Source organism: Arachis hypogaea, chromosome 2, assembly GCF_003086295.3.
Source record: "Arachis hypogaea cultivar Tifrunner chromosome 2, arahy.Tifrunner.gnm2.J5K5, whole genome shotgun sequence".
NCBI classification, from domain to species: Eukaryota; Viridiplantae; Streptophyta; class Magnoliopsida; order Fabales; family Fabaceae; genus Arachis; species Arachis hypogaea.
Genome location: NC_092037.1, coordinates 41,753,421 through 41,775,714, shown reverse-complemented (window position 1 = coordinate 41,775,714; position 22,294 = coordinate 41,753,421). Strand labels below are relative to the sequence as shown.

The following is a 22,294-nucleotide window of genomic DNA, read 5'->3' as shown; positions in this document are numbered from 1 at the left end:
GCTCTTTGAGAGGCCCTCAAGCATTCTTGTTGGGTTAGCAAATGGGCTTTGTTCTTGTTGGATTGATCAGCTCCGGAATGGAGTTGTAGCACCTTCATGAAAACAGAGAGCTTGTACACATGCCTTAGCAATTCTGGCCCATTGAGCACGTTATTGACACACACGCCTTTGTATTTTGCAAGTTGGCAACGTGTGTGTTAATTCCCCTTGGGCTGAGACTTGGTGAGGGCGTTGCTAACTTGATTTGCAAGTTGGCAACATGCTCTTCTGCTCCCTAGAGGTTCAAGCCTTTGCTCTTGTTCTTGGGGCTTAAAGATGACCATGATTTGAGCTTCAATTTCATGCCCCACTATAGACTATTATACATCGTTAGAAAGTTTCGAATGTCAGCTTTCCAAGACAACAAGAATCACCTTAACTGGATCTCTTAACTCACGTTATGATCCATTGAAGGGGGCAAGGTCAGGCTGCCAGAATCACAGGTATTTTTGGTGGACACGCCTTTGTGTTTTCAAGTTGCCAATGCCTTCAGATTCTGAAGCTCTAAATTAAGCCAGCTTTTGAAACTTCAAACGAATGTCAACCTCATACTATGATATATAGTTGGAAAGCTCTGGATGTCTACTTTCCAATGCCGTTGAGAGTGCATCATTTGAAGCTCTACAACTCAAGATATACTCCATGGAAGGGGACAAGGTCAGGCTCCCAAGGTTACCAGCGTTATTGACAAACACGCTTTCACACTCCTCAAGTTGGCAATGTGGGTTACCTTCCAGGGCTGGAGCTCGCAAGCGTTTTTGGCAAACACACCTTCACACTCCTCAAGTTGGCAACGTGAGTCACCTTCCATGGCTGGAGCTTCTTACAAGGGCGTTGCCAACTTGAACCAAGTTGGCAACGTGTTCTTCTCTTCCCAGGAAGCCAAATTCTTGCAAGGGTGTTGCTAACTTGGATTCTAAGTTAGCAACATGTTCATGTTCTTCCGGGAGTTAAGTTTCAATGGCGTTGCTAACTTGAATTCCAGGTTGGCAATGTGTTTAAATGTCCATCTTGAAGGAGACGTTAGCCACTTGTAAGCATGAGTTAATGGCTTCTTCATTGCATTTCCATGAGCTAGAGTTATTGGTGTTGCTAACTTGAATCCTAAGTTGCTAACTCCTTTATAAACTTTGCCCTCCAACGTCCATAATTGAAACAAAGAAGGAGTTGCTAACTTGGAAATCCAAGTTGCTAACTTGGAAAGCCAAGTTGCTAACTCCTTCACATTTTGGTCACCATCCTCCCATGTTGAATTAAGGAAGGGGTTGCTAACTTGAGAAATCAAGTTGCCAACGCCTTCACATTTTGATCACCATTCTCCTAAGTTGAAAATAGAAGGCGTTGCTAACTTCGAAATCAAGTTAGCAACGTATTCATAGTTGAAATAGTGAAGGAGTGGTGCTGCTTCATGAGGAGGGCGTTGCTAACTTGGAAAACCAAGTTAGCAATGTGTTCATGGTGTTTTAATGAAGACGTTGCTAACTTGAAATCTCAAGTTAGCAACGTCTTCAATGTTGGAGTAAGGAGGGTGTTGGCAACGCCCAAACCTGAGTTGGTAATGTCTTCAATGATCCTCTCTTTGCCCCATTTATCATCAACAAACACACATGCATCAAAGCCTTGCTCAATCACAAGATTTTGCATCATTCATAACATCAACTAAATCTTACAAAAATCTCATGAGAAAGCATCAAATTAACAATGTTTGATTGAATAAAGACAAGCATGGATTTCTCACTCACACTTACTTATTGCCTAAGAAATTCATGAAAGCTAAGCAAAATAGATGAAAAAGGTTTGTGAATTTAGCCTAAGATTACTTGTCATCATGCCCCCAATAGACTGACCTTCCCAACATTTGCGTGCGCACAGGGCTATGCATGCGCACAGGTTGTAAAACTTCAGTGGTGTGTGCGTGTGCACAAGGCTGTGCGTGCGCACAAGACTGTGTGTATGCATATACCAGAAATCACAAAATTTTGCAACTCAGCAGAATTTTAGATTTTAACACCAAACTTTGAACGATCATAACTTCCTCTTAAAAAATCCATTTTCCTCAAACTTTATATTGTTTTAAAGCCCTTGAAATCATCTTCAATTTTAAAACAAACTTTAATTGATTTCAAAAATCGATGCACAAGTTATGATCCGCCAAAATTCACCAAAAATAAAGTTTTACACAAAAATCTCAAAACCTCAATTTACCAAATTCCACAACCAAAACTAAACTAAAACCATACCAAACTCCAATTTACCTTATAACTCACTCTTTGTATCAAATCCCACCATTCATACCAAATTTTTCTTCACAATCCGTTATTCTCAACCTCAAACATCAATTATATAACAGTAAAATCAACCCTCCACCAACACTTTCAACAATCATAATTCAATCAATGCCAACATCAAAATCAATCCCATTTAATCTAAATTTCAATTTCTCACACCATATTTACCAATTTCAACATCATGATTCATTAACATATTCAAAAATCATCAACTCATCATAATCCACATCATTTATCAACAATCTTCACACTCACCTTCAATTACCAACAACATCAATATTCATCATTATTTATCCACCATATCAACAACCCTCATCAACAACAATAAGTCTCACATTCATCATCAACCTTTATAATAATTAAAATAGCAACAATCATCACCAAATCATATAATCATTATCATTATCATTCCAATTCCTTCCACACAACACCACTACAACATCAATCAATACCAATCAAAAACCCCAATCATCAATTTTTTCATCAACATCATAATCAAATTCTAACATACATAACTCATAAAATCATCAACACAATTCACATGTCACTTACATAATTTAATCCACCATGTATTTAATTGAATCCTATCTTAAGGTCAACTAGTCTAAGTGTCCAGAAACAATCCATATTACATAAAGAAAACTGAAACCATACCTTGGCCGATTCCCAATATGCTCAAACTACCACTATGAGTCCAAACAAGCTTCCATGACCCAAGAACAAGCCACCAAAGCTTAACTAACAACATATATATAACAAAAATCAAAACCTAGAATACACAAAACAACTAAACACAAAGGTTTAGTGAAACCTTACCTTACCCAACGAGATTAGGGGTAAAATCCAACAATTATCCACTACTAGAGATCACCTAAACAAGCAAAACCACAAAATCCACTCAAAAACCAAATCCTCAAAAGCGCAGAAGCTAGGGCAGGAAACTGGGGAATAGGTTTCGAGTTCATACCAGATCTCTTTAGATAGAAAGGAAGAGCTCGTCGAGAGCTTCACGTGGCCATAAACGGCTCGTCAATTGGAGCTCTGTAGCTCAAGATATGGCTCCCAGAAGGTGGAGGTGAATAGTGCCACTCCCTTCTTCCTCTCTTCTCTCTTCTCACCATCCCTCTCTCTTTTTTTTTCCGAAAAATGAGCTCAAAGCTCATTTAATGAGCTTATATATGTTGGATCTTGGGCCCGGTTTGGGTCCGGTCCAATCAGTTAGCGTTTTTAGCCCATTTGGCCCACTTTGGGCCAAAACCTTTAAGATTAGTGCCCGGTTTTCAATTCCAAAATTATTTTTGTCCTTTTAAAAACAATAAATCAATTTTCTAAATCTTATTTTTCTTAAAACACAGTACCGGACAGGGGTTAAACTGGTTCGACCGGTTTAGCTGCCGGTTCTCAGTCTTTCGCAGAAAATACATTTTCTGAATCAGAAAAATTCATTGAAACCAAATTTCACCTTTATATTTTCAAATTAAAACTTCTAAATTTTGAATCCATTCTGGGCACTTAAAAATTATTTTATTAAAATGGTTTTATATGAAAAATTCTGGTTCTTACATTTCCCCTCCTAATGAAATTTTCTCCCTCGATGATTCGAATCACTCGATATTTCCCCATCAAAGCGTTCTACTGTGCCGATGTTTCCTCTCGCCTTCCGCTATGTCACTCTGATTATCGTCATCAAGAATTCAAAATTTTCCTTAAAACAAATACCGATTGTTGGAACATTTTCCAAAACCTCCAAAACAAGTTTATTCTAAACGAATTCATTGTTAATGCTTTTTCTCAAAAGAGTAAAAAAATCATTTACTCATAAGTCAAATACTTGAAATTGTGGTTTTCTTAAATAAAAACTTTTCAATTTGAATTCCTTTTGATAAGATAATTTGGAAACCAAGAGTTTCCGACCAACTTTCAAAACAAAAGTTCCAAATCAAATTTCAAAATTATTTTAAACTTTAAAACTTTTTCAACAAGATTGAAGACCATACCAGTTAGAAACTGAAAATCATAGTTAAAAACCGCAAAAGCATTCGTCATTACTTGCATTGCCACTAGTACTGAGCCGCACCCATCAACCGACGTGCCGCAAACTTCACGGACATATTTCTCTGAAACATCCGAAGCTCGTAACGCATAGACTAGGTTAGCCATCCCCACTAGTTCCCATTTGGGTTTTCTTTCCACACCAAAAAGTCAAAATCAAGGTGATCAGTCTCAATATCACAAATCTAGTGCTTCAATTATCCCAAAAAGGCACTCACAAACAAGTATGTTATGAAATATCAAGTAGATAAAATAGCATGAAAGAAAAATGACCAGGGTGTGCAACGAAGCACAATCGGTCCATCCCTCAGGCTCACGAGGACGAACCGCTCTGACACCACTAAATGTAATACCCTAATTACTTTAAGCCTTACCTCTAGCCGTAAAGCAAAGGTTAATCAGAGGTTACGATAATCCTAAGGCTTATATATATATATATATATATATATATATATATATATATATATATATATTCTAGAAGCCCGATGAAGGATTAAGCTTAAAACAGAATTACAAAGGTGCGAAATGTTCACACGAAACTAACGCACAAGACACAAGGTATAAATACAAGAGAATAAAACATATATATATATATATATATATATATATATATATATATATATATAAGAGGATAATAATCATAGGAAATTAGCCGTAGCTTGCGGAGTTTAAGCCCACTAGTTTATACAGACATACAGAGTTTTGGAATTAAAATAGCTTATACAACTTATCTCTCAAGTAAGCCTTTAAAGCCATAAGGATAAATATACAAAAGGTGAGAGAATACTTCGACAATAGTAAAACAGAAACACACGAGGAAAGAATTATACTCCGCTCTATCACCATGTCCGCAATTTAACCGAGGTGAATTACAACATGCATCTGAAAAGAACACAACAGAGTATGGAATGAGAACCGGAGGTTCTCAGTATGGTAACAGTTCCCAATAATGTAAGATGTAAGGCTACGGGATGCTAAAGGCAATCCTAGAACTTCACACCAACTAGATATTCAAGCTTAACATTAATAAATAAATAACTCAAACTATAAATGGTAAACAGGGTTTTCTAAACTTAACAAATTTCTAACTAAGACTAGTCAATGCTGTCCCACAGCCTTCACCAACCTACCCTCCGTGCGATCCCATTGCCACTGCCTACCTAACCTCCTTAGCACCAGACAATCACAGATAATGCAAGCAAGTAAAACACAGGTAGTATTTATATATATCAAGTAATTCAGGAAGCAAATAGGCATATTATACAATTAGGCACACCCAAGTAATCAAAGCAAACAAGCACATAAGAGATGCATATGATGAATGTCTATCCTATTGGCTCATGATATCACTTGTCGGTTCGTAAATGGCAACCCGACACATCCTCCCAAATGTAGCCTTTTCTACCATGCCAGGGATATAGTGCCCTGCACACTCATGCAACAGCTCTTTTGCTGTGCCAGGGATATAGTGCACTACACACTCATGTAGTAGGGAGTCTACTACGCCATGGATATAGGCCCTGCACACTCTTAACATACAATAAGTCATGCGACAGAAACATCTGTCACACCGGAGATATAGGCTCCACACACTCTCAACAACAACTAGTCATGCAGCAGGACAATTTGCTATGCCGGAGAAAATTACACTCACACTATGTAATTCCGCCCAACTAACCAGCAAGTGCACTGGGTCATCCAAGTAATACCTTACGTGAGTAAGGTCGAATCCCACGGAGATTGTTGGCTTGAAGCAAGCTATGGTTATCTTATTATTCTCAGTCAGGATACCAATAGGGTTCTTTAATTTCAATTGTAAAAAGTGAAAGGGCATAAAATAAGTAATTGTTACTCAATAATGGAGAATATGTTGGAGTTTTGGAGATGCTTTGTCATCTGAATTCCTGTAACATAATGCTTTCTCACTTTCAAACATGCAAGGCTCCTTCCATGGCAAGCTGTATGTAGGGCGTCACCGTTGTCAATGGCTACTTCCCATCCTCTCAGTGAAAATGGTCCAAATGCTCTGTCACAGCACGGCTAATCATTTGTCAGTTCTTGATCATGTCAGAATAGGATCCATTGATCCTTTTGCGTCTGTCACTACGCCCAACACTTGCGAGTTTGAAGCTCGTCACAGTCATCCAATCCTTGAATCCTACTCGGAATACCACAGACAAGGTTTAGACCTTCTGGATTCTCAAGGATGCTGCCAATGGATTCTAGCTTATACCATGAAGATTCTGATTAAGGAATCTAAGAGATAATCATTCAGTCTAATGTAGAATGGAGGTGGTTGTCAAGCACACGTTCATGGGTTGGGAATGGTGATGAGTGTCATGGATCATCACCTTCTTCATGTTGATGCGTGAATGAACATCTTAGATAGGAACAAGCGTGTTTGAATAGAAAACAAAAATAATTGCATTAATTCATCGAGACGCTGCAGAGCTCTTGATGGACGAAATTGTGATCATCAACAATGGCTCCAAAGACTTGGTGCTCTCAAACATAAATCACACTTTGTCACAACTCCGCACAACTAACGAGCAAGTGTACTGGGACGTCCAAGTAATAAACCTTACGTGAGTAAGGGTCGATCCCACAGAGATTGTTGGTATGAAGCAAGCTATGGTCACCTTGTAAATCTCAGTCAGGCGGATAATAATTGATTATTGGGTTTTCGAATAATAATAAATAATAAACTGAAAATAAAGATAGAGTTACTCATGTAATTCAATGGTGAGAATTTCAGATAAGTGTATGGAGATGTTTGTCCCTGTTGGATCTCTGCTTTCCTACTGCCTTCCTTCAATCCTTCTTATTCCTTTCCATGGCAAACTGTTTGTTGGGCATCACCGTTGTCAATGGCTACATCCCATCATCTCAGTGAAAATGGTCTAAATGCTCTGTCACAATACGGCTAATCATCTGTCGGTTCTCGATCATGTTGGAATAGAATCCCTTGATTCTTTGGCATTTGTCATCATGCCCAACAATCGCGAGTTTGAAGCTCGTCACAGTCATTCAATCCCAGAATCCTACTCGGAATACCACAGACAAGGTTAGACTTTTCGGATTCCCATGAATGCCGCCATCAATTCTAGCTTATACCACGAAGATTCTGATTAAGGAATCCAAGAGATATGCGCCCGGTCTAAGGTAAAATGGAAGTGGTTGTCAGTCACGCGTTCATAGGTGAGAAGGATGATGAGTGTCACGGATCATCACATTCATCATGTTGAAGTGCAACGAATATCTTAGAATAAGAACAAGCGGAATTGAATAGAAAATAGTAGTAATTGCATTGAAACTTGAGGTACAGCAGAGCTCCACACCCTTAATCTATGGTGTGTAGAAACTCCACCATTGAAAATACATAAGTGATGAAGGTTCAGGTATGGCCGAGAGGCCAGCCCCCAAAACGTGATCACAGGATCAAAAATACAATCCAGGATGAAAATATAATAGTAAAAAGTCCTATTTATACTAGACTAGTTACTAGGGTTTATAGAAGTAAGTAATTGATGCAGAAATCCACTTTCAGGGCTCACTTGGTGTGTACTTGGGCTGAACTTGAACTTTACATGAGCTAAGGCTTCTGTTGGAATTGAACACCAAGTTGTAACGTGTTTTTGGCGTTCAACTCTGGTTCGTGACGTGTTTCTGGTGTTTGACTCTAGAATGCAGCATAGAACTGACGTTGAGCACCAGTTTGCGACATCTAATCTCGAATAAAGTATAAACTATTACATATTTCTGGAAAGCTCTGGATGTCTACTTTCCAACGCCGTTGAGAGCTCGCCGTTTGGAGTTTTGTAGCTCCAGAAAATTTCTTTCGAGTGCAGGGAGGTCAGAATCCAACAGCATCAGCAGTCCTTTGTCAGCCTTTTATCGGAGTTTTGCTCAGGTCCCTCAATTTCAGCCAGAAATTACCTGAAACCATAGAAAAACACACAAACTCATAGTAAAATCCAGAAATGTGAATTTAGCATAAAAACTAAAGAAGACATCCCTAAAAGTAGCTAGATCCTACTAAAAACTACCTAAAAACAATGCCAAAAAGCGTATAAATTATCCGCTCATCACAACACCAAACTTAAATTGTTGCTTGTCCCCAAGCAATTGAAAATCAAATAGGATAAAAAGAAGAGAACATATTATAAATTTCAGAATATCAATGAATATTAGTTCTAATTAGATGAGCGGGACTTGTAGCTTTTTTCTTCTGAACAGTTTTGGCATCTCACTTTATCCTTTAAAGTTTAGAATGATTGGCTTCTATAGGAACTTAGAATTTCAGATAGTGTTATTGATTCTCCTAGTTAATTTTGTTGATTCGTGAACACAGCTACTTTTATGAGTCTTGGCCGTGGCCCTAAGCACTTTGTTTCCTAGTATTACCACCAGATACATAAATGCCATAGACACATGACTGGGTGAACCTTTTCAAATTGTGACTCATCTTTGCTAAAGTCCCCAGTTAGAGGTGTCCAGAGTTCTTAAGCACACTCTTTTTGCTTTGGATCATGACTTTAACTGCTCAGTCTCAAGCTTTTCACTTGGACTTGCATGCCACAAGCACATGGTTAGGGACAGCTTGAATTAGCCGCTTAGGCCTGGATTTTATTTCCTTGGGCCCTCCTATCCATTGATGCTCAAAGCCTTGGATCCTTTTTACCCTTGGCCTTTGATTTTAAGGGCTATTGGCTTTTTCTGCTTGCTTTTCTTTTCCTTTCTATTTTTTTTTCGCCACTCTTCTTTTTTTTTTCAAGCTTTTGCTTTTTCACTGCTTTTTCTTGCTTCAAGAATCAATCTCATGATTTTTCAGATTGTCAATAACATTTCTCTTTGTTCATTATTCTTTCAAGAGCCAAAAATTTTAACATTCATACACAATAAGATCAAAAATATGCACTGTTCAAGCATTCATTCAGAAAACAAAAAGTATTGTCACCACATCAATATAATTAAACTAAATTCAAGGATAATTTCGAAACTCATGTACTTCTTGTTCTTTTGAATTAGAAACATTTTTCATTTAAGAGAGGTGAAAGATTCATGGAATTATTCATAGCCTTAAGACATAGTTACTAATGATCATGTAATAAAGACACAAACATAGATAAACATATAACATAAAAAATGAAAAGCAGAAAAAAATTTAAGAACAAGGAATGAGTCCACCTTAGTGAGGGTGGCGCCTTCTTGAAGGACCATTGATGTCCTTGAGCTCTTCTATGTCTCTTCCTTGTCTTTGTTGCTCCTCCCTAGTGATTTTAGTGCTCTTATCCTTAGTTTCTCCCAATAGTTGTGTGGAGGACAATTTATCCCCTGAGGTATCTCAGGGATCTCTTGATTTGCAGTCAAATGTTCTACCACTGAGCTATAGACCCTTTGAGATAAATCTTTCCATATCCTATGACTCGAAGGTGGAAGTTTTTGTCTTCCCTTTCCTCTTTCTAGAGGTTTTTCTGGCCTTAGGTGCCATCAATGATTATGGAAAAACAAAAAAGCTATGCTTTTATCACACCAAACTTAAAATGTTGCTCGCCCTCGAGCAAAAGAAGAAAGAATAGAAGAAGAAGAAGATATGGAGGAGATGGAGGGATGTGAGTATTGAGTGGAAAACAGAAGGGATGACCGTGAATGGAGAGGGAAAGGGTGAGGTAGGTGGGGATCCTGTGGGGTCCACAGATCCTGAGATGATCCTGTGGGGTCCACAGATCCTGAGGTGTCAAGGATCTACATCCCTGCACCAATTAGGCATGTAGAATGCCTTTGCATACAATTTTGGCATTTAAACGCCGAAGTGATGCTCATTCTGGGCGTTCAACGCCCATGTGCAGCATGTCTCTGGCGTTGAACGTCAGGTCCATGCTTGTTTCTGGCGTTCAGCGCCAGCTCTCCTTAGGGGACATTCCTGGCATTTGAACATCGGGATGTTGCTTGTTTTTGGCATTCAACGCCAGATCCATGCTTTGTTCTGGCGTTGAACGCCAGCCAGATGCTCCTTACTGGCGTTTAAACGCCAGTAAGTCCTTCCTCCAGGTGTGATTTTTCTTCTGCTATTTTTTATTCTGTTTTTAATTTTAGTATTTTTTTGTGACTCTACATGATCATGAACCTAATAAAACATGAAATAAAAATAAAATTAGATAAATAAAAATTTGGTTGCCTCCCAATAAGCGCTCTTTTAATGTCACTAGCTTGACAGTTGGCTCTCATGGAGCCTCACAGGTGATCAGGTCAATGTTGTAGACTCCCAACACCAAACTTAGAGTTTGGATGTGGGGATTCAACACCAAACTTAGAGTTTGGTTGTGGCCTCTCAACACCAAACTTAGAGTTTGATTGTGAGGGCTTTGTTTGACTCTGTACTGAGAGAAGCTTTTCATCCTTCCTCTCCATTGTTAAAGAAGAAGACCCTTGAGCCTTAAACACAAGGTAGTCCTCATTCAATTGAAGGACTAATTCTCCTCTGTTAACATCTATCACAGCTCCTGCTTTGGCTAGGAAAGGTCTTCCAAGGATGATGCATTCATCCTCCTCATTACCAAATAACTTGGCATTCAGTTTCATGATAGCTCCTAGATATTGAGCAACTTGCTCTCCAGTTACATCTTCATCCTCTTCAGAGGAAGAATAGTCTTCAGAGCTCATGAATGGCAAAAAGAGGTTTAATGGAATCTCTATGGTCTCTATATAGGCCTCAGATTCCCGTGGGTCCTCAATAGGGAACTCCTTCTTGCTTGAGAGACATCCCATGAGGTCTTCCGCATCGGGATTCATATCCTCTCCTTCCTCTCTAGGTTTGGCCATATTGATTATATCAATGGCCTTGCACTCTCTTTTTGGATTTTCTTCAGTATTGCTTGGGAGAGTACTAGGAGGAGTTTCAATGATTTTCTTACTCAGCTGGCCCACTTGTGCCTCCAGATTTCTGATGGAGGACCTTGTTTCCCTCATGGAACTTAAAGTGGCCTTAGATAGATTAGAGACTAAATTTGCTAAGTTAGAGGTACTCTATTCATAATTCTCTGTCTGTTGCTAAGAAGATGATGGATAAGGCTTGATATTGCTGAGCCTATTTCTTCCACCATTATTAAAGCCTTGTTGAGGCTTTTGTGGATCCTTCTATGAGAAATTTGGATGATTTCTCCATGATGAATTATAGGTGTTTCTATAAGGTTCACCCATATAATTTACCTCTGCTATTGCAAGGTTCTCTGGATCATAAGCTTCTTCTTCAGAAGATGCCTCTTTGGTACTGTTGGATGCATTTTGCCATCCATTCAGACTTTTAGAAATCATGTTGACTTTCTGAGTCAACATTTTGTTCTGAGCCAATATGGCATTCAGAGCATCAATTTCAAGAACTCCCTTCCTTTGAGGCGTCCCATTATTCACGGAATTCCTCTTAGAAGTGTACATGAACTGGTTATTTGCAACCATGTCAATAAGTTCTTGAGCTTCTACAGGCGTTTTCTTTAGGTGAATGGATCCACCTGCAGAATATATCTATCATGGTCCACTCTGAAAACATGTCAGAAGGACATCTTTTGGTCATCTGCTTGTATCTTTCCCAAGCTTCATAGAGGGATTCACCATCTTTTTGTTTGAAGGTTTGAACATCCACTCTAAGCTTGCTCAACTTTTGAGGAGGAAAGAACTTAGCCAAGAAAGCCATGACCAGCTTATCCCAGGAGTCCAGACAATCTTTAGGTTGAGAGTCCAACCATGCTCTAGCTCTGTCTCTTACAGCAAAAGGGAAAAGCATGAGCCTGTAGACTTTAGGATCTACTCCATTAGTCTTAACAGTCTCATAGATCTGCAAGAACTTAGTTAAGAACTGGTAAGGATCTTCTGATGGAAGTCCATGAAACTTGCAGTTCTGTTGCATTAGAGCAACTAATTGAGGTTTCAGCTCAAAATTGTTTGCTCCTATGCTAGGAATTGAGATGCTTCTTCCATCAAACTTGGAAGTAGGTGTAGTATAATCACCAAGCATCCTTCTTGCACTATTGTTGTTGGGTTCGGCTGCCATTTCCTATTCTTGTTTGAAAATTTCAGCAAGGTTGTCTCTGGATTATTGTAATTTAGCTTCTCTTAGTTTCTTCTTCAGAGTCCTTTCAGGTTCTGGACCAGCTTCAACAAGAATGCATTTTTCCTTGTTCCTGCTCATATGAAAGAGAAGAGAATAGAAAAAAAAGAGTAATCCTCTATGTCACAGTAAAGAGGTTCCTTATTATTAGTAGAAGAAGAAAAGGGATAAAGAAAGGAGAATCCAAACAGAAGGGTGAGGATAGGGGTAGTGATTTGAGATGAAGAGAGATGAAGAAAAGTGTTAGTAAATGAATAAATAAATAGGATAAGATGAGAGAGGGAGAAATTTTCGAAAATAAATTTTGAAAAGGAGTTAAATGATTTTCGAAAATAAAAGGGAAGATAAAATTAAAATTTAAAATAATTAATTAATTAAAAAGAATTTTTGAAAAAGAGGGAGGTATTTTCGAAAATTAGAGAGAAAAAAAGTTGTTAGGTGGTTTTGAAAAAGATAAGAAACAAACAAAAAGTCAAATAGTTAGTTGAAAAACATTTGAAAATCAAATTTGAAAAGATAAAAAGATAAGAGGTTAGATAAGATATTTTAAAATCAAATTTTTGAAAAAGATAAAATTTTGAAAAGATATGATATAAAAGATAAGATAAGATAGATTTAATTTTTAAAATTAAAATTAATTACTTAACTAACAAGAAACTAAAAGATAAGATTATAGAATTTAAAGATTGAACCTTTCTTAACAAGAAAGTAACAAACTTCAAATTTTTGAATCAATCATATTACTTGTTAGTATAATTTTCGAAAATCAAGATAAAATTAAGAAAAATATTTTTGGAAAATATTTAAAAAGATTTTCGAAAATTAAATAAAAAATAAAAAAGATTTAATTTTTGAAAAAGATTTTGAAAAGATAAGATTTTTAAAATTGAAAATTTGACTTGACTCATAAGAAACAAATTATTTTAAAAATTTTTGACTAAGTCAACTCAAATTTTTGAAATTTTGAGAGAAATAAGGAAAAGATATATTTTTGATTTTTGAAATTTTAATTGAGAGAGAAAAACACAATTATGACCCAAAACATGAAAATTTTGGATCAAAACACATGATGCATGCAAGAACACTATGAATGTCAAGATGAACACCAAGAACACTTTGAAGATCATGATGAACATCAAGAACATATTTTTGAAAAATTTTTGATGCAAAGAAAACATGCAAGATACCAAACTTAGAAATCTTTAATGCATGGACACTATGAATGCAAAAATGCACATGAAAAACAATAAAGACACAAAACAAGAAAACATCAAGATCAAACAAGAAGACTTACCAAGAACAACTTGAAGATCATGAAGAACACTATGAATGCATGAATTTTCGAAAAATGCAAGAGATTTTTTAAAAACATGCAATTGACACCAAACTTAAAAATTGACACAAGACTCAAACAAGAAACACAAAAATATTTTTTATTTTTATAATTTTATGAATTTTTTTGGATTTTCTTTTAATTTTTTTTTTCGAAAAACATATATAGAACAAAAAAAGAAAACAAGAAATCCAAAATTTTTAATAAGAATTCCAGAAATCTTTCAATATTAGCCTAACGCTTCAATCCAAGGGTTGGGCATGGCTTAATAGCCAGCCAGCTTTAGAAGATATAAATCAGGCATGTAACAACTGATATTCCAATTAACTTGCCTCTACGCTGATGGTTTTGAAGCCTCAATCCAATTGAGTTAGACATGGCTTTACAGCCAGCCAAGCTTCAACATACTTTATGAAACACTAGAATTCATTCTTAAAAATTTTAGATAATTTTTCAAAAACAAAGAAAAAAATTTTGAAAAAAATTTTTGAAAACTTTTTGAAAAGAAAAATAAAAAGAAAATTACCTAATTTGAGCAATAAGATGAACCGTTAGTTGTCCATATTTGAACAATCCCTGACAACAGCGCCAAAAACATAGTGGACGAAATTGTGATCATCAACAATGACTCCAAAGACTTGGTGCTCTCAAACATGAATCACACTTTGTCACAACTCCGCACAACTAACAAGCAAGTGTACTGGGTCGTCCAAGTAATAAACCTTACGTGAGTAAGGGTCGATCCCACAGAGATTGTTGGTATGAAGCAAGCTATGGTCACCTTGTAAATCTCAGTCAGGCGGATAATAATTGATTATTGGGTTTTCGAATAATAATAAATAATAAACTGAAAATAAAGATAGATTTACTCATGTAATTCAATGGTGAGAATTTCAGATAAGTGTATGGAGATGTTTGTCCCTGTTGGATCTCTGCTTTCCTACTGCCTTCCTTCAATCCTTCTTATTCCTTTCCATGGCAAGCTGTATGTAGGGCATCACTGTTGTCAATGGCTACATCCCATCCTCTCGGTGAAAATGGTCCAAATGCTCTGTCACAGCACGGCTAATCATCTGTCGGTTCTCGATCATGTTGGAATAGAATCCCTTGATTCTTTTGCGTTTGTCATCACGCCCAACAATCACGAGTTTGAAGCTCGTCACAGTCATTCAATCCCGGAATCATACTCGGAATACCACAGACAAGGTTAGACTTTTCGGATTCCCATGAATGCCGCCGTCAATTCTAGCTTATACCACGAAGATTCTGATTAAGGAATCCAAAAGATATGCGTCCGGTCTAAGGTAGAACGGAAGTGGTTGTCAGTCACGCGTTCATAGGTGAGAATGATGGTGAGTGTCACGGATCATCACATTCATCACGTTGAAGTGCAATGAATATCTTAGAATAAGAACAAGCGGAATTGAATAGAAAATAGTAGTAATTGCATTGAAACTTGATGTACAACAGAGCTCCACACCCTTAATCTATGGTGTGTAGAAACTCCACCGTTGAAAATACATAAATGATGAAGGTTTAGTCATGGCTGAGAGGCCAGCCCCCAAACCATGATCACAGGATCAAAAATACAATCCAGGATGAAAATATAATAGTAAAAAGTCCTATTTATACTAGACTAGCTACTAGGGTTTACAAAAGTAAGTAATTGATGCAGAAATTCACTTCCAGGGCCCACTTGGTGTGTGCTTGGGCTGAGCTTGAACTTTACACGAGCTAAGGCTTCTTTTGGAGTTGAACGCCAAGTTGTAACGTGTTTTTGGCGTTCAACTCTGGCTCGTGACGTTTTTCTGGTGCTTGACTCCAAAATGCAGCGTAGAACTGGCATTGAGCGCCAGTTCACGTCGTCTATTCTCTGGATGTCTACTTTCCAACGTCATTGAGAGTGCGCCATTTGGAGTTCTGTAGCTCCAGTAAATCCATTTCGAGTGTAGGGAGGTCAGAATCCAACAGCATCAGCAGTCCTTTGTTAGCCTTTTATCGGAGTTTTGCTCAGATCCCTCAATTTCAGCCAGAAATTACCTGAAACCATAGAAAAATACACAAATCATAGTAAAGTCTAGAAATGTGAATTTAGCATAAAAACTAAAGAAGACATCCCTAAAAGTAGCTAGATCATACTAAAAAGTACCTAAAAACAATGCCAAAAAGCATATAAATTATCCGCTCATCAGCTCCTCACCCCCAACAATGGAGTTTAGAGACTCATGCCATCAAAAAGTACAAAGTTCAGGTCTAAAATGTCATGAGATACAAAATAAGTCTCTAAAAGTTGTTTAAATACTAAACTGTTAACCTAGGTTTACAGAAAATGAGTAAACTAAGATAGATGGTGTAGAAATCTACTTCTGGGACCCACTTGGTATGTGTTTGGGCTGAGACTTGAGCTTCTCACGTGTCTGGGCTGTTTCTGGAGTTAAACGCCAGGTTGTAACCTGTTTCTGGCGTTTAACTCCAACTTGCAACCTGTGTCTGGCGCTGAATGCCAGAATGCAACATGGAACTGGCGTTAAATGCCAGATTATGTCATTTATCTTCGCACAAAGTATGGACTATTATATATTGCTGGAAAGCCCTAGATGTCTAATTTCCAACCCAGTTGAGAGCGTGCCAATTGGACTCCTGTAGCTCCAAAAAATATATTCAGAGTGTAGGGAGGTCAGAATCCAACAACATCAGCAGTCCTTTTTCAGCCTGAGTCAGATTTTTGCTCACCTCCCTCAATTTCGGCCAGAAAATACCTGAAATCATAGAAAAACACACAAACTCATAGTAAAGTCCAGAAATATGATTTTTGCCTAAAAACTAATAAAAATATACTAAAAACTAATTAAAACATACTAAAAACTATATGAAATTACCCCCAAAAGCGTATAAAATATCCGCTCATCACAACACCAAACTTAAACTGTTGCTTGTCCTCAAGCAACTAGATAAATAAAATAGGATAAAAAGAAATCAAGAAGCAATAGTATCTCAGAGTTTTAAGTGAAGCTCAAATTCTAATTAGATGAGCGGGACTAGTAGCTTTTTGCTTCCGAACAGTTTTGGCATCTCACTTTATCCTTTGAAATTCAGAATGATTGGCATCCATAGGAACTCAGAATTTAGATATTATTATTGATTCTCCTAGTTTAGTATGTTGATTCTTGAACACAGCTACTTTATGAGTCTTGGCCGTGGCCCTAAGTACTTTGTTTTCTAGTATTACCACTGGATACATAAATGCCACAGACACATAACTGGGTGAACCTTTTCAGATTGTGATTTAGCTTTGCTAAAGTCCCCAATTAGAGGTATCCAGAGTTCTTAAGCACACTCTTTTGCCTTGGATCACGACTTTAACCACTCAGTCTCAAGCTTTTCACTTGGACCTACATGCCACAAGCACATGGTTAGGAACAGCTTGATTTAGCCGCTTAGGCCTGGATTTACTTCCTTGGGCCCTCCTATCCATTGATGCTCAAAGCCTGGATCCTTTTCACCCTTGCCTTTTGGTTTAAAGGGCTATTGGCTTTTTCTACCTCTTTTGCTTTTCTCTCTTTTTTTCACTGCTTTTTTTTGCTTCAAGAGTCAATTTCATGATTTTTCAGATCAGCAATAATATTTCTCTTGTTCATCATTCTTTTAGGAGCCAACAATTTTAACATTCATAAAATTCAATATAAAAAATATGCACTGTTCAAGCATTCATTCAGAAGACAAAAAGTATTGCTACCACATATAAATAATTAGAATTTTCCTTATTAAAAACTCGAAAAAAATATTGCCTCTTTATTCTAGAAATCTACTATTTTATTTATGTTTGATGACGATGAGAAAAATAAATTATAGCTTAATTGAAGATGAAATCAAAATAGATATACTAATTACTACTACTAATATATGACTTCTGAGGTAAATTCCTAATAAGAACAATTATCACAGAGTTAAGGCTAAGATTAGGACTCAACAACCTTTATTTTGGCAAATAGATGTTCCTCTAGTCTGTGGGGTGCTTGGTCCTTCAAGAGATAGCTTTTGACGCTTCAGTTCCTTCAAGTCACGCCTTTGCTCTTTTTGTTCCCCAAGCAATTTGCAAAGCATGCTATTTTGATTATTCTGTTCTTCCTTTATTTGGTCTATAGCTTCTTGCAACTTGGTAACAGATGCTTCAAGATGCTCCCAGTATTCAAATTGAGGGATCTCCAGGAGGAATTCCTGTGCTCTCCTCTTGATTGGGTGGTGCACGAAATTGTGATCTCTAATAATGGTGTTCAACTTGGTATGCGCATCTACTAACTCAGCACTTTCTTCACAACTTCGCACAACTAACCAGCAAGTGCACTGAGTCGTCCAAGTAATAAACCTTACGTGAGTAAGGGTCGATCCCACGAAGATTGTTGGTATGAAACAAGCTATGGTCATCTTGTAAATCTTAGTTAGGCGGATAATAAATGGTTATGGATTTTTTGAATAATAATAATAAATAAATAGAAAATAAAGATAGAAATACTTATGTAAATCATTGGTGAGAATTCTAGATAAGTATATGGAGATGCTCTGTCCCTGTTGGATCTCTGCTTTCCTACTGCCTTAATTCAATCCTTCTTACTCCTTTCCATGGCAAGCTGTATGTAGAGCATCACCATTTTCAATGGCTACATCCCATCCTCTCAGTGAAAATGGTCCAAATGCTCTGTCACAGCACAGTTAATCATCTGTTGATTCTCGATCATGTCGGAATAGAATCCATTGATTCTTTTGCGTTTGTCATGACGCCCAACAATCGCGAGTTTGAAGCTCGTCACAACCATTCAATCCTTGAATCCTACTCGGAATACCACAGACAAGGTTTAGACTTTCCGGATTCTCATGAATGCCACCATCAATTCTAGTTTATACCACAAAGATTCTGATTAAGGAATCTAAGAGATATGCACCCGGCCTAAGGTAGAATGGAAGTGGTTGTCAATCACGCGTTCATAGGTGAGAATGATGATGAGTGTCACGGATCATCAAATTCATCATGTTGAAGTGCAACGAATATCTTAGAACAAGAATAAACTGAATTAAATAGAAAGTAGTAGTAATTGCATTAAAACTCGAGGTACAGCAGAGCTCCACACCTTTAATCTATGGTGTGTAGAAACTCCACCGTTGAAAATACATAAGTGATGGTCCAGGCATGGCCGAATGGCCAGCCCCCATGAAGGTCTAAAATCGTATACACTGATTAAAGATCAATCAAAAGACGTCTAATAAAATAGTAAAATGTCCAATTTATACTAGACTAGCTACTAGGGTTTACAGAATTAATTCTAAGTGCAGAAATCCACTTCCGGAACCCACTTTAGTGTGTGCTTGGGCTGAGCTTGAGCTTTACATGTGCAGAGGCTTCTTTTGGAGTTGAATGCCAAGTTGTAACGTGTTTTTGACGTTCAACTCTGGTTCATGACGTGTTTCTGGTGTTTGACTCCAGAATGCAGCATGGAACTGGTGTTGAGCGCCAGTTTGCGTCTTCTAATCTCGAATAAAGTATAGACTATTATATATTGCTGGAAAGCTCTAGATGTCTACTTTCCAACGCCATTGAGATCGTGCCATTTAAAGTTCTGTAGCTCCAGAAAATCTATTTAGAGTGCAGGGAGGTCAGAATCCAATAGCATCAGCAGTCCTTTGTCAGCCTTTTATCAGAGTTTTGCTCAGGTCCCTCAATTTCAGCCAGAAAATACCTGAAATCACAGAAAAACACACAAACTCATAGTAAAGTCCAGAAATGTGAATTTAGCATAAAAACTAATGAAAATATCCCTAAAAGTAGCTAGATCCTACTAAAAACTACCTAGAAATAATGCCAAAAAGCGTATAAATTATCCGCTCATCATGGGGTCGTCCTGCACTTGTTGTCTTTCCATTGATATTTGGTGATTGGTCGCTCAACGGAGATATACTCAGTTACTCCCATCTTCACCCCAGCATCTCTACATAGCATAGAGATTAAGCTTGGATAATCCAATTTGACATCTTTGGAGTTCTTGTTTGCAATTATGTAAAGTTCACACGAAATCAGCTGATGAACTTCCACTTCTTTTCCCAACATAATTTAATGGATTATTACTTCTCTTTTAATGGTGACTTCAGAGCGGTTGCTAGTGGGCAGTATAGAACGCCCAATGAAGTCCAGCCAGCCTCTAGCGACTGGTTTGGGATCTTCTCTCTTGAGTTGATTTGGGACGCCCTTTGTGTTGGTCGTCCACTTGGTTCCAGGGAGGCATATGTCCTCTAGAATCTTGTCTAAGCCCTTATTTGTTCTCATCATTCTCCTATTAAAGGAGTCTGTGTCATCTTTCAGCTGAGGTAGCTTAAAGATCTCCCTGATTTTGTCAGGGTGGATGTGAACAATCTTTCCTCTGACCAAGGTCCGATAGTCATAGAGGGCAGTTCTAGATATGCTCTGCCTGTCTGTTTGCCACAGATTAGAGTAGAATTCCTGAACCATGTTTTTTCCCACCTTTGTTTCAGGATTAGCTAGGATTTCCCAGCTCTTGTTTCGAATATGCTCTTGGATCTCCGGATATTCATCTTCTTTCAGATCGAATTTGACTTCCGGGATCACTGATCTTAGGCCCATGATTTTGTAGTAATGGTCTGAATGTTCTTTGGTCAAGAAATTTCCTTGATTCCAAAGTGGTTTTAGAATATTCTCTTTCTTGCCTCTTGGAGTGGTTTGCTTTCCCTTAGGAGCCATTATCTTAGTGGGTATGGCTTAGTGATCACGGATAAACACACCAAACTTAGAGGTTGGCTTGTCCTCAAGCAAGAAAAAGGAAAGGAGAGGGATAGAAGGAGAGCTAATTTCGAATGGTGGATGAGAGGAGGGAGGCCGAATGTGGATTTAAAGGTAGGGGTGGGTTTTCGAAAATTTTGAAAAAAAGATAAGATAGAAGATATGATTTGTAAAAGATAAGTATGATAGGAAAAGATATAATTTAAAATTAAAAAGTTATGAAAGATATTTGAAAAAGATAAATCTGAATTTTGAGAAGAAAATATGGTGAGTTTAAAAAGATTTGAAAAGAATTTAAAAAGATTTGAAAAGAAGTTGAAGAGGATTAAAAAAAAATTTGTGTTTATGAATTAAGATACATTTGATATTTTTGAAATGGGATTTTAGAAATTAGGATTAAAAATTTTTGGAATTGAAGTTTGAAAGATGGGAGTTTGTAACATGTTTATGCAACAAATCATGAATTGAAACGTGAAAAAATGGAAAAAATATAAGTTGAAAACGAATTCACCTCCTCCCCACAATCCTGGCGTTAAACGCCCAAACGCTGCATGTTTTGGGCGTTTAACACCCATTTGTATCTTCTCCTGGGCATTTAACGCCCTGCTGTTGCTTCTGGCTGGCGTTAAACGCCAGGAATTCCTTTGTCACTGGGCATTTTTCTGAACGCCCAGGACGCTGTAAATCTGGCATTCAACACCCAGAAAGTGCTTCTTTCTGACGTTTAACACCCGGAAAGTGCTTCTTTCTGGCGTTTAACGCCCAGAAGATGCTTCTTTCTGGCGTTTAACGCTCAGAAGATGCTTCTTTTTGGCGTTTAACGCCCAGTGGCTATCTCTACTAGCGTTGAACACCCAGTAGATGCTTCTTTTGGGCGTTCAACGCCCAAAACAGTTCTTACTGGCTTTTTCACACCAGTGAGCTTCTTTTTGCTATTTTATCCTCTGAATCCTTCTGTGTCTCTGTGAACTCATGCAATTGCCATTTTACCTTGAAGAAAATTAATATGAACCTATAAAAATCAATTAATTGAAAAATAAGCTTTGTTAATGGCTGGGTTGCCTCCTAGTAAGCGCTTCTTTATTGTCTTTAGCTGGACTATTACTGAGCTTTTAATCAAGTCTCAGTCTTGAGCATTCTTGCTCAAAATTGCTTTCAAGATAATGTTTGACTCTCTGTCCATTAACAATGAACTTTTTATTAGAATCATTATCCTGAAGCTCTACGTAACCATATGGTGACACACTTGTAATCACATATGGTCCTCTCCACTGGGATTTCAATTTCCCGGGGAATAATCTGAGCCTAGAATTAAACAGCAGAACTTTCTGCCCTGGCTCAAAGACTCTGGATGACAGCTTCTTGTCATGCCATCTTTTTGCTTTCTCTTTGTAAATTTTTGCATTTTCGAAAGCATTGAGTCTGAATTCCTCTAGCTCATTTAATTGAAGCAATCATTTTTCTCCAGCTAATTTGGCATCAAGGTTTAGGAATCTGGTTGCCTAGTAGGCCTTATGTTCCAGTTCCACTAGCAAGTGACAGGCTTTGCCACCACATATAAATAATTAGAATTTTTCTTATTAAGAACTCGAAATTAAATTGCCTCTTTATTCTAAAAATATACTATTTTATTCATGTTTGATGATGATGAGAAAAATAAATTATAGCTTAATTTTAAATAAAATCAAAAT

At 37.5% G+C, this 22,294-nt stretch overlaps 1 non-coding gene across 1 annotated transcript; it reads left to right on the top strand.

The window, feature by feature from the left end:
* The first annotated feature begins 11,923 nt into the window (after nucleotides 1-11,923).
* LOC112766392 (small nucleolar RNA R71) lies at nucleotides 11,924-12,027 on the top strand. The gene has a single exon (XR_003184322.1). It is a non-coding gene; the product is annotated as a small nucleolar RNA R71 (small nucleolar RNA).
* The last annotated feature ends 10,267 nt before the right edge of the window (nucleotides 12,028-22,294 follow it).